Source organism: Rhodnius prolixus, unplaced genomic scaffold, assembly GCF_049639745.1.
Source record: "Rhodnius prolixus isolate KJV_2025 unplaced genomic scaffold, Rpr scaffold_18, whole genome shotgun sequence".
Classification (NCBI taxonomy): Eukaryota; Metazoa; Arthropoda; class Insecta; order Hemiptera; family Reduviidae; genus Rhodnius; species Rhodnius prolixus.
The window spans coordinates 706,787-720,998 of NW_027411636.1; the positions used below are offsets into that span (position 1 = coordinate 706,787).

The 14,212-nt window shown below is 37.6% G+C and overlaps 1 protein-coding gene across 2 annotated transcripts in view; it reads left to right on the forward strand.

Annotated features, from left to right (window-relative positions):
* The window catches only part of Kdm3 (Lysine demethylase 3), a 204,779-nt gene that overhangs the window by 49,214 nt on the left and 141,353 nt on the right, over positions 1-14,212 (forward strand). The window lies entirely within an intron of this gene.

Consider the following 14,212-nt stretch of genomic DNA (forward strand, 5'->3'; position numbering starts at 1 on the left):
AGAACGTCCATAATTTTACAGAATTTCATGACCCAAAAAGTTTTCAACACTTTATATCTTCTACCTTTTTAGATCTGTGCCCAAAATAACTATAGTTTATAATTGAGAAAAACAATGTGTACAAAAGAACAAAATTCCATACCAATACTTGGTTCACTGTGGGAGATATAGAACGGCAACAATTTACAGAATTTCATGACCCAAAAAATTTTCAACCCTTAATGCCTTCTACCTTTTTAGATCTGTACACAAAATAACTATAGTTTATAATTGAGAAAAACAAAGTGTACAAGAGAACAAAATTCCATATCAATACGTGGTTCACAGTGAGAGATATAGAACGGCAATAATTTTACAGAATTTCATGACCAAAAAAATTTTCAACCCTTTATATCTTCTACCATTTTAGATCTGTGCACAAAATAACTATAGTTTATAATTGAGAAAAACAAAGTGTATAAGAGAACAAAATTCCATACCAATACGTGGTTCACAGTGGGAGATATAGAACGACCATAATTTTACAGAATTTCATGACCCAAAAAATTTTCAACCCTTTATATCTTCCACCATTTTAGATCTGTGCACAAAATAACTGTAGTTTATAATTGAGAAAAACAAAGTGTACAAGAGAACAAAATTCCATACCAATACGTGGTTCACAGTGGGAGATATAGAACGACCATAATTTTACAGAATTTCATGACCCAAAAAATATTCAACCCTTTATATCTTCTACCTTTTTAGATCTGTGCACAAAATAACTATAGTTTATAATTGAGAAAAACAAAGTGTATAAGAGAACAAAATTCCATATCAATACGTGGTTCACAGTGAGAGATATAGAACGGCAACTATTTTACAGAATTTTATGACCCAAAAAATTTTCAACCCTTTATATCTTCTACCTTTTTAGATCTGTGCAAAAAATAACTGTAGTTTATAATTGAGAAAAACAATGTGTACAAAAGAACAAAATTCCATACCAATACTTGGTTCACTGTGGGAGATATAGAACGGCAACAATTTACAGAATTTCATGACCCAAAAAATTTTCAACCCTTAATACCTTCTACCTTTTTAGATCTGTGCACAAAATAACTGTAGTTTATAATTGAGAAAAACAAAGTGTACAAGAGAACAAAATTCCATACCAATACGTGGTTCACAGTGGGAGATATAGAACGACCATAAATTTACAGAATTTCATGACCCAAAAAATATTCAACTTTTTATATCTTTTACCTTTTTAGATCTGTGCACAAAATAACTATAGTTTATAATTGAGAAAAACAAAGTGTATAACAGAACAAAATTCCATATCAATGCGTGTTTCACAGTGAGAGATATAGAACGGAAACAATTTTACAAATTTCATGACCCAAAAAATTTTCAACCCTCTAAAGCTTCTAAAATTATAGATCTGTGCACAAAATAACTATAGTTTATAATTGAGAAAAACAAAGTGTATAAGAGAACAAAATTCCATACCAATACGTGGTTCACAGTGGGAGATATAGAACGGCTACAATTTTACAGAATTTCATGACCCAAAAAATTTTCAACCCTTTATATCTTCTACCTTTTTAGATCTGTGCACAAAATAACAATAGTTTTTAATTGAAAAAAACAAAGTGTACAATAGAACAAAATTCCATACCAATACGTGGTTCACAGTGAGAGATATAGAACGGCAACAATTTTACAGAATTTCATGACCCAAAAAATTTTCAACCCTTTATATCTTCTACCTTTTTAGATCTGTGCACAAAATAACCATACTTTATAATTGAGAAAAACAAAGTGTACAAGAGAATAAAATTCCATACCAATACGTGGTTCACAGTGGGAGATATAGAACGACCATAATTTTACAGAATTTCATGACCCAAAAAATTTTCAACCCTTTATATCTCCTACCTTTTTAGATCTGGGCACAAAATAACAATACTTTATAATTGAGAAAAACAAAGTGTACAATAGAACAAAATTTCATGACCCAAAAAATTTTCAACCCATTATATCTTCTAGCTTTTTAGATCTGTGCACAAAATAACTATACTTTATAATTGAGAAAAACAAAGTGTACAAGAGAACAAAATTCCATACCAATACGTGGTTCACAGTGGGAGATATAGAACGACCATAATTTTGCAGAATTTCATGACCCAAAAAAATTTCAACCCTTTATATCTTCTACCTTTTTAGATCTGTGCACAAAATAACAATACTTTATAATTGAGAAAAACAAAGTGTACAATAGAACAAAATTCCATACCAATAAGTGGGTTCACAGTGGGAGATATAGAACGACCATAATTTTACAGAATTTCATGACCCAAAAAATTTTCAACCCTTTATATCTTCTATCTTTTTAGATCTGTGTACAAAATAACTATACTTTATAATTGACAAAAACAATGTGTATAAGAGAACAAAATTCCATATCAATACGTGGTTCACAGTGGGAGATATAGAACGTCCATAAATTTACAGAATTTCATGACCCAAAAAGTTTTCAACACTTTATATCTTCTACCTTTTTAGATCTGTGCACAAAATAACTATACTTTATAATTGAGAAAAACAAAGTGTACAAGAGAACAAAATTCCATACCAATACGTGGTTCACAGTGGGAGATATAGAACGACCATAATTTTGCAGAATTTCATGACCCAAAAAAATTTCAACCCTTTATATCTTCTACCTTTTTAGATCTGTGCACAAAATAACAATACTTTATAATTGAGAAAAACAAAGTGTACAATAGAACAAAATTCCATACCAATAAGTGGGTTCACAGTGGGAGATATAGAACGACCATAATTTTACAGAATTTCATGACCCAAAAAATTTTCAACCCTTTATATCTTCTATCTTTTTAGATCTGTGTACAAAATAACTATACTTTATAATTGACAAAAACAATGTGTATAAGAGAACAAAATTCCATATCAATACGTGGTTCACAGTGGGAGATATAGAACGTCCATAATTTTACAGAATTTCATGACCCAAAAAGTTTTCAACACTTTATATCTTCTACCTTTTTAGATCTGTGCACAAAATAACTATACTTTATAATTGAGAAAAACAAAGTGTACAAGAGAACAAAATTCCATATCAATACGTGGTTCACAGTGGGAGATATAGAACGTCCATAATTTTACAGAATTTCATGACCCAAAAAATTTTCAACCCTTTATATCTTCTACCTTTTTAGATCTGTGCACAAAATATCTGTAGTTTATATTTGAGAATAACAAAGTTTACAAGAGAACAAAATTCCATACCAATACGTGGTTCACAGTGGGAGATATATAACGACCATAATTATGTAGAATTTCATGACTCAAAAAATTTTCAACCCTTTATATCATCTACCTTTTTAGATCTGTGCACTAAATAACTATAGTTTATAATTGAGAAAAACAAAGTGTATAACAGAACAAAATTCCATATCAATGCGTGTTTCACAGTGAGAGATATAGAACGGAAACAATTTTACAAATTTCATGACCCAAAAAATTTTCAACCCTCTAAAGCTTCTAAAATTATAGATCTGTGCACAAAATAACTATAGTTTATAATTGAGAAAAACAAAGTGTATAAGAGAACAAAATTCCATACCAATACGTGGTTCACAGTGGGAGATATAGAACGGCTACAATTTTACAGAATTTCATGACCCAAAAAATTTTCAACCCTTTATATCTTCTACCTTTTTGGATCTGTGCACAAAATAACAATAGTTTATAATTGAGAAAAACAAAGTGTACAATAGTACAAAATTCCATACCAATACGTGGTTCACAGTGAGAGATATAGAACGGCAACAATTTTACAGAATTTCATGACCCAAAAAATTTTCAACCCTTTATATCTTCTACCTTTTTAGATCTGTGCACAAAATAACTATACTTTATAATTGAGAAAAACAAAGTGTACAAGAGAACAAAATTCCATACCAATACGTGGTTCACAGTGGGAGATATAGAACGACCATAATTTTGCAGAATTTTATGACCCAAAAAAATTTCAACCCTTTATATCTTCTACCTTTTTAGATCTGTGCACAAAATAACTATAGTTTATAATTGAGAAAAACAAAGTGTATAAGAGAACAAAATTCCATACCAATACGTGGTTCACAGTGGGAGATATAGAACGACCATAATTTTGCAGAATTTTATGACCCAAAAAAATTTCAACCCTTTATATCTTCTACCTTTTTAGATCTGTGCACAAAATAACAATACTTTATAATTGAGAAAAACAAAGTGTACAATAGAACAAAATTTCATGACCCAAAAAATTTTCAACCCTTTATATCTTCTAGCTTTTTAGATCTGTGCACAAAATAACTATACTTTATAATTGAGAAAAACAAAGTGTACAAGAGAACAAAATTCCATACCAATACGTGGTTCACAGTGGGAGATATAGAACGACCATAATTTTGCAGAATTTCATGACCCAAAAAAATTTCAACCCTTTATATCTTCTACCTTTTTAGATCTGTGCACAAAATAACAATACTTTATAATTGAGAAAAACAAAGTGTACAATAGAACAAAATTCCATACCAATAAGTGGGTTCACAGTGGGAGATATAGAACGACCATAATTTTACAGAATTTCATGACCCAAAAAATTTTCAACCCTTTATATCTTCTATCTTTTTAGATCTGTGTACAAAATAACTATACTTTATAATTGACAAAAACAATGTGTATAAGAGAACAAAATTCCATATCAATACGTGGTTCACAGTGGGAGATATAGAACGTCCATAATTTTACAGAATTTCATGACCCAAAAAGTTTTCAACACTTTATATCTTCTACCTTTTTAGATCTGTGCACAAAATAACTATACTTTATAATTGAGAAAAACAAAGTGTACAAGAGAACAAAATTCCATATCAATACGTGGTTCACAGTGGGAGATATAGAACGTCCATAATTTTACAGAATTTCATGACCCAAAAAATTTTCAACCCTTTATATCTTCTACCTTTTTAGATCTGTGCACAAAATAACTATAGTTTATAATTGAGAAAAACAAAGTGTATAAGAGAACAAAATTCCATATCAATACGTGGTTCACAGTGGGAGATATAGAAGGGCCATAATTTTACAGAATTTGATGACCCAAAAAGTTTTCAACACTTTATATCTTCTACCTTTTTAGATCTGTGCATCTGTGCACAAAATAACTATACTTTATAATTGAGAAAAACAAAGTGTACAAGAGAACAAAATTCCATATCAATACGTGGTTCATGGTGGGAGATATAGAACGTCCATAATTTTACAGAATTTCATGACCCAAAAAGTTTTCAACCCTTTCTATCATCTACCTTTTTAGATCTGTGTACAAAATAACTATACTTTATAATTGACAAAAACAAAGTGTATAAGAGAACAAAATTCCATATCAATACGTGGTTCACAGTGGGAGATATAGAAGGGCCATAATTTTACAGAATTTCATGACCCAAAAAATTCTCAACCCTTTATATCTTCTACCTTTTTAGATCTGTGCACAAAATATCTGTAGTTTATATTTGAGAATAACAAAGTGTACAAGAGAACAAAATTCCATACCAATACGTGGTTCACAGTGGGAGATATATAACGACCATAATTTTGTAGAATTTCATGACTCAAAAAATTTTCAACCCTTTATATCATCTACCTTTTTAGATCTGTGCACAAAATAACTATACTTTATAATTGAGAAAAACAAAGTGTACAAGAGAACAAAATTCCATATCAATACGTGGTTCATGGTGGGAGATATAGAACGTCCATAATTTTACAGAATTTCATTACCCAAAAAGTTTTCAACCCTTTCTATTGTAATGAAACGGGAATAGGGAAGAGAAGCGGGATTTCAATGGGAATACACCAGAGTAAACTTATACATTTATTTGTAAATTTTGTAAAAGTAAACCAAAAGAAAATCTTCACATAATAGATACCTTACTATATTAACTAAGTACTTCAACCTACAACTAACAGACACACTACCATACACACGCTCATACATACAGACTATAACTAAACTTACAGACTATTAGTTACAAACAAAAATTAATTCACTCCTCTTAAGTTCGACAACAGAATCCAGAATAGTTTTTTCTTAAATGTCCATAGAATTTAAAAGGCAGAGAGAGAGAGAGAGTGCGAGAGAGAGCGAGATTATTAGTTCTGTCACCAAACACAGAACTCACCGTTGCAGTAAGACTCCGTTCCTCTAGTGCCAGTCTCCACACAGTTACACAGCTACGCGCTCTTACACCTCAGGCCGCTTCCGCCCTTCTGTCTCGCGCTCTCTCTCCCACTCTCAGCCGTCTACGCCGAGACCCCCACCTCTTTCTTTCCTACTACACCTAATACAATACCTATAAACAAATACTCTGAACTTCTTTCTTAATAATCGCTGTATTCTACTTAGTATAATAAATAAAATAAATTTCTTTTTTTTTCCTAATCACTGCTCTCTACAATATTCCCCCCTTAAAAAAAGTGCAGTTACCCCTAAACTTCACTTTTCCTTACTATCCGAGGTCTCCTTCCTCCTTCTTCTTTCTTCGTCCTTGGTTGGTTCCCTCATGTGTTTTACTCCTAGACTTTCCTTCGCTGCTTGTGGTCTTCTTGTTGGCCCATTCTATCATTTTCTTCTCTTCTTCTCCCTTCCCTCCGGAAGCATATAGTCAATATACTATATAGAGACATACTCGTCTCTATATAAACCGTGCTCCCACATAACAGTAACCAGGACTGCACCAATCAACCCAGCGTGCAACCTCCTCACTCGAGGTCCTTGTGGACATCACCATAGTGACAAGTGTGCGTGGACGTTTCGGACCCCTTGTGGTCTTATCTAGCTGATTACCTCGTATAGCCTTTATTTATGTTTCCCACTCATATATTACGTTCTAATTTGGGCGTTAATTGCTACTTAGGCCTGTGCTTCTCGCATCTTCCGTAGCTGCATGTTTGAGATTCACTAGCACTTTTCCTTTCTTTCTTGTCGTTCGCTTCCAAATTTCTTCCATTCAGTCCTTCTCCTTTCTCTCCTCTCTCTCTACCAAGATTCTCTCCAGCCACTATTTTATTGTCCTGAATTCACTTCCTCCCACTTGACATAAATTTTCCTATGTAACTTAATTTCTTATTAATAAAACTTTAGCAAGGGACGGATTTATTAAGAGTGGTATAGGATTAGGATGGGTCTTGCTCAGGACTTCCTCTTGGATCATTGTGGGGTTGGGTCCTGTATCGCTGCCTAGTGTTAACTCCCGGTTGTGCCCCTGTAATTCTCACAGTCAATTTTGTGTCGTCTCCGTTCGAAGCTTGTCCCCTTAGCAAATAATCTGATCGATCCACTGTTTCTTCTTCGTTGTCTGAGTCTGGGACCCATGTTGGATCGTCAATTAGGGTGCGGCTGTCAACTGGGTCGTCACTTGTCTGTCGCAAGTCATCTCTCCTTATGTTTGTCTCCGTCGCATAGCTATCTAAAGTCATTGCTGGTAGTTGTCCAGTGTCATTGCAAACTGATGCGTTAGCTTCTGGCTGGGTAGATTCACCTAGACCCCTTGTCTGTAAGAGCGGCGGAGAATCTCTGTGGGGACCGTTACTGGGACCCGGCTTTTCCACTGCTGGTTTTAAGCGATTCACATGCACAATATATTTTCCACCCCTCGACAATCGTATAGCATATGTCCACGGAGATATTTTAGTTTCTATCCGATGAGGCCCCGACCACGGATGTCTAAACTTTTTGGCATGACCTTGTGGGGTAGCGGGTTCAAATAAGTATATTAAATCCCCCTCTTTAAAACTTCGCATTTCTCTTCCTTTATCCCGCACTTGATTTCTTTTCTCTCGAGCCTTAGTTCCTTGTATGCTCGCTTTCAAATGCATCTCTTTTAATGAACTCTGCAATTTGGTCACATACTCTTTAATTGTTGTTGGTAGGTTGTTAGGCGTGAAGTTAAATGGGAAAGGTATGATAAACTTTCTACCATACATGAGCTGGAACGGTGAGTAACCCGTAGACCCATGAGGAGTGGATTGATATGCAGAAAGGGCATAGGGGACCCAAACGTCCCAATCCGCTGCATCGTACTTTACTAATTGAGACAGTGAATCCCATAGGGTACGATGAAATCGCTCTACTAGCCCATTTCCCTCCGGATGATACGCGGTCGTTTGGATCTTTTCGATCCCCAACAACCGACATGTTTCCTTAAAAATTTCCGAAGTGAAATTCCGCCCTTGATCTGTTAAAAGCCTTTTAGGAGCACCATGTCTTAAGATAATATTTTTGACAAATGCCTCTGCCACGTCTTTAGCGGTTTGCTGTTGCAAAGGAATTGCCTCCGCGTATCTAGTGAAGCTGTCAATAAAAGTCAACAAATATTGATTCCCCGTTTTACTCGGGCCGAACGGCCCAGCTATATCCAACGAAACCTGTTCAAGAGGGTAATTTGCTTGTACAGGAGGCCCCACGGGAACTGTTAGCCCCGCCGGGGTTTTCCGACTCTGACAAGAACAACAGTTCTGCACATATCTCCTTACATCTCGATTAATATTTGGCCAATAAAACCCTTCTTTGATTCGAGCCGCGGTTCTTGCTCTCCCAGGGTGTCCTGCCCAAGAGGAATCATGGTGTTTTTTCAGCACCCACCCGCGTAATGCGGATGGAACCATAATCCTCCAACAACTTTGGTCAGAATTTCCTCCAGTCCAATAATATAACCCTTCCAGCGTTTTGTACAGATTCTCTGGCGACTTAGTGCTACTTTCTTCGCACCAAGAATCCCTAGCTTGTTCCCTTTTAAAGTTTTCTTCGTCCACTTCTGCTAATTCAATTCTCGCTACTCCTCTACTAAGAGCATCCGCATTTTGATGCTTCACCCCAGGCCTGTGTACTACATCGTATTGAAATTCCATCAGGCGAACTGTCCATCGTGCTATTCGGGCAGATGGTTCTTTTAGACGCATCATCCACTTTAAAGCGGCGTGGTCAGTAACTAGTGTAAAGTGCCTCCCCAGCAAGTAGCAACGGAATTGCGCAGTGGCCCATACGACCGCCAATAGCTCTCTTTCTGTTGCCGAGTAGTTCTGTTCAGCTGCATTAAGCTGCCGACTGGCATAGGCTATGGGTCGTTCATGACCTTCTCTAATCTGGGACAGTACTGCTCCCAGAGCAATGCCCGAGGCATCGGTGGCTACAATGAAAGGGTCCCTGAAATCTGGATAGGTTAGCACCGAATCCGAACACAAGGTTTTCTTAAGAGCTTCGAAGGATTCTTTTTGGGCCTTTCCCCAGCAGAATTCTTCATTTTTACGCAACAACCTGGTTAATGGCTGGCTTAATTCGGAAAAGTTCTTTACAAACCGTCTATAATACCCGGCCATTCCCAAAAAAGTTTTAATTTCACGTGCATTTTTGGGAGCCCCGAACTTCTCCACGGCCTCTATCTTCTTCGGGTCCGGCTTTACTCCAACAGAGGATACTATGTGCCCCAGATATTTCACTTCGGGCTGCGCAAACGCGCACTTTTCTATGTTGATCCGGAGATTTGCATCTGCTAATCGGCGTAGAACTCGCTCTAATCGAGTGCAATGTTCTTCCACCGTGGGACTGAAAACTACAATGTCGTCAAGATATACTAAACACTCATCCCCTTTTATTTCTGCTAGTAATTCATCCATTACCCGTTGAAACGTTGCCGGGGCGTTTACTAGGCCGAACGGCATCTTTTTATATTCAAAATGTCCTCCGTCGGTCGTGAAGGCAGTTTTTTCCCTATCTTCTGGCCAAATGGGTATTTGATGATACCCACTGGCCAGATCTAAAGTGGAGAAATATTGGCTTCGTCCGAGCCTTTCTAACGTTTCGACTATTAGTGGAAGAGGATATGCGTCTGTTTTCGTAATCTGATTTAACCCTCTGAAGTCTGTGCAAAATCTGAATTTGGGGGGGGTAGACTCATCCTCATTCTTCTTTCGCACAAGCACTATGGGAGCGGACCAGGGACTGTTTGATTTACTAATAATATCCTTTTCCAGCATATCTTTAATATGTTCTGCGACGACTGGTCGTTGGTGATAAGGGACACGATACGGCCGCTTCGTAATAGGACCGTCCTCCGTGGTTCGGATTCGGTGAAACACTTGTAGGCGGCAACCCTCCTTTGCTGGTGGTTCAAAAACTCCATAATACTGTTCCAGTACTTTCAAAATTTTGTCCCTGTCCGAAATCGATAGGTGGGTTAACTTATCCCGGAATTCTTTTACGATCCCACTTTTAGTTACTTTGCTTGCGTTTATGGATCGTACTTGGCAGGTGGTTTCTCTTTGAGGATCTATATGGCCGCATATCTCGGAAGGTACGATTGGTTCCGCTAATGCGAGGCATTGTCCTTTGGCTACGGACACCTCTTTCCCCGTCAAATTAGCAACCTTAATCCACAGTTGGCGTCCCTCCAATCGATTAGTGCTCCGCGCTACTCTCAGTCCCTGTTGAATTTGCTCTACCGGCTCCACCAGCACATCCCCGACCCAGTGCTCTTTAATTTTTCCACGAACCATAAATTCGCAATATGGAGGGATCCTCAATTTGGTTACTGATTGCACCCGTACTGTAGGTTGGACGCCGCTCGAACCCGGGGCAACTTGGGTACTTACCCTTATCTTCTCAGTTTTTATTTCGGCTTGTCCCTTTGCCGCATCGATGACCAATCCCAGTTTGCGCATGAGATCCCAGCCCATGATCCCATCCGCGCGAGAGGATACCTTGGTAACAATAAAACGATGGCGGAAAGGTCTGGATTGGATTCGACCCTGAAGATCCTGTTCCCCTAGTATCCGAAGCGCCGTCCCCGTAACTCCAGATGCAAGAACCCGAGGTTGTTGTAAAGGAAATCCTGGAATTGGTTTCTTCAGAATGGAAATTTCGGAACCACTGTCAATCAACAAGTCTAGCCTGGTTCCCTCAATTTCCACTGCTTGTAGCAGACCGTGGATATTCTTCGTTGCTACACAGGGAATGCAAACCGAAGCCCCTGTTTTCGAGCCTACGACGGTGGGGCCCCCGCCGAGGCCTTCCCTTTTGGGTCTGCGATCTGGTCCTGATGGCATTCATTCACCGCTCTAGTTGCCCGTTTGGGACACATTCGAGCAAAATGTTCCGGTGAACCGCAGACGAAACAATACCCTTTATTGGACGGCCTCCTAATTCCGCCCTCTTCACGCCTTTGGGAGTTCCGAGGTTGCGGGCACTCTCGTATAAAATGTCCACTCTTTTGACAACGGTAGCACACTCCCCTCGGTTGTGCTGGTCGGTGGATTATTGGAGCCCCTTTTGCTTGGTTAACTGCACACACTTCTTGAACGATTGGATCGTCAGCCCAAGCCTGGCCAATGTTTGAAGCCTTCCTTATCGCTTCCTGAAAGGTTTGGGGAGGATCAAATTTTAATGGCCGCCTAATTTCAGTGTGCAGACCTCGAACAAAAGCCGACATAATGACCCTGTCAAAATGCCCCTTTGCCCACTGAGATTCTTGCTCGGAGGTAGTTTTAGGACACGCTTTTTCTCCTAGTCTACGACACCGATCCGCAAACGCAAGCACCTCTTCACCTGGACGTTGTTCCACAGCATTTAATTGAAATAAATACTGTTCTGGAGTAATCAAATCTCGAAAACGTGCCCGCAAGATATTCCGAAACTCTTCAAATGTTGCCGTTGGCAGAAGTAGTTCAGGATGTGCCCCGATACAGACTCTCGCAGCCCCAACTAGCTTGGAACGACAGATTAATAATTTTTCTTTGTCAGACCATCCCCCCGTTATGGCCACATTCTCAAAATATTGAAGGAATGTTTCCACATCCTCTTCATCTCCTCCTCCACCCCAAGGTTGGACAAGAGTTTGCAACCCGAATTCCTTCTTACCAGTCGATTCTACCGTCGAACTACTTTGATTCATAGAAGTTTGGGTTAATGACATCATCTCCTTTCTTAGACTCTCCACCGCCCTCTTAAGCTTATCCACGTCTTCGGAAGCCATGTTTATTAAAATTAAATTTAGTCTGTAGAATAATTATTTTAAATGTAAGTGCAAGAGCTTGGAAATCTGTTTAAAATAAGCCCAAACACGACGTACTTACCTTTTCTAGACTCTGCGATATCAGCGTTTAAAGTTATTATTATTATTATTATCTTTATGATTATTATTATTTTAATTACTGAATTTGTAAATAATATTTACTTAAGCCCTCTGATGCCAAAAAAAATTGATAAAATCCGCAAAAGAGCCTTCGTTGTCGAGTTATCGGCCGAGCGCCAATTCAAGGTCATTTAACTAGGGCCACACGGTACTGTGAATTCCTACCTCTAGCCGTGTTCTAATAAATCTCTACTACTCGAAATACTATGTTGAATTTTTTTTCCTCAGGGTACTTACATATCTCTATACAATTTTACCACTTAAAATAATCAGTGTTAATTTGAACAAATTTAAATTTCACAATTTCTTTTTTTTTTATTAACCCCTTATACCTGTCACCAGTGTAATGAAACGGGAATAGGGAAGAGAAGCGGGATTTCAATGGGAATACACCAGAGTAAACTTATACATTTATTTGTAAATTTTGTAAAAGTAAACCAAAAGAAAATCTTCACATAATAGATACCTTACTATATTAACTAAGTACTTCAACCTACAACTAACAGACACACTACCATACACACGCTCATACATACAGACTATAACTAAACTTACAGACTATTAGTTACAAACAAAAATTAATTCACTCCTCTTAAGTTCGACAACAGAATCCAGAATAGTTTTTTCTTAAATGTCCATAGAATTTAAAAGGCAGAGAGAGAGAGAGAGTGCGAGAGAGAGCGAGATTATTAGTTCTGTCACCAAACACAGAACTCACCGTTGCAGTAAGACTCCGTTCCTCTAGTGCCAGTCTCCACACAGTTACACAGCTACGCGCTCTTACACCTCAGGCCGCTTCCGCCCTTCTGTCTCGCGCTCTCTCTCCCACTCTCAGCCGTCTACGCCGAGACCCCCACCTCTTTCTTTCCTACTACACCTAATACAATACCTATAAACAAATACTCTGAACTTCTTTCTTAATAATCGCTGTATTCTACTTAGTATAATAAATAAAATAAATTTCTTTTTTTTTCCTAATCACTGCTCTCTACACTATCATCTACCTTTTTAGATCTTTGCACAAAATAACTATACTTTATAATTGAGAAAAACAAAGTGTACAAGAGAACTAAATTCCATATCAATACGTGGTTCATGGTGGGAGATATAGAACGGCCATAATTTTACAGAATTTCATGACCCAAAAAATTTAAAAGTGGTAAACATGGTTAAATGTGAGTGTAAGGTGGTCCTATCTAAGTCTAGTGAGTCGCTAACATGGTTAAATGTGAGTGTAAGTTGGTCCTATCTAAGTATAGTGAGTGGTAAACATGGTTAAATGTGAGTGTAAGGTGGTCCTATCTAAGTATAGTGGGTGATAAACATGGTTAAATGTGTGTGTAAGGTGGTCCTATATAAGTCTTGAGAGTCACCAACATGGTATAGATGAGACACCAGACTGGTAGAATGAAGGTGCCAAGTTTGGGAAAGGTGATAATATTGATAGAGAAGAGGCACCAGCTAGGCGGAATAAAGATGCATTGGTCCGATTCTGGTTTAACCATTGGCAATGTTTGGTTTTAAAAATTTAATCTCTCAAATTCCGATTAAATTAAAAGTGAATTTAATTTTAATCAACTAATTTTGGAAGATTAAATTTTTTAATTTTAATCATGATTAAAATTAAATTTCGGTTTAATTCAATTGTTTTTTAATTGATTAAGTTTTTGCCCAACTCTGGGTGGGGGTAGAATGTGCTGTTACATTTCAGACCAATATACGGTTGCAAACTTAAATAGGACTAAAATTAGTAGTTTGAACTTGAAGAATAAGAGGAGGTCGTGAGAGTGTTTACAGCAGGCAGGCTTTTGGTTAAAGATGGTGTTTAAAGTAAGAAATGATGTGGTCTGTTTAGTGCGGCGCCTCAACTTTCTGTCCCAAGGTCATCTTCTTCCAAAAGCTCTTCTAGTTGCAGGACGAAGCGTGTTATTAGAGCAGGCAGCCCGCAGGCGGCAGCGTGCAGTTCT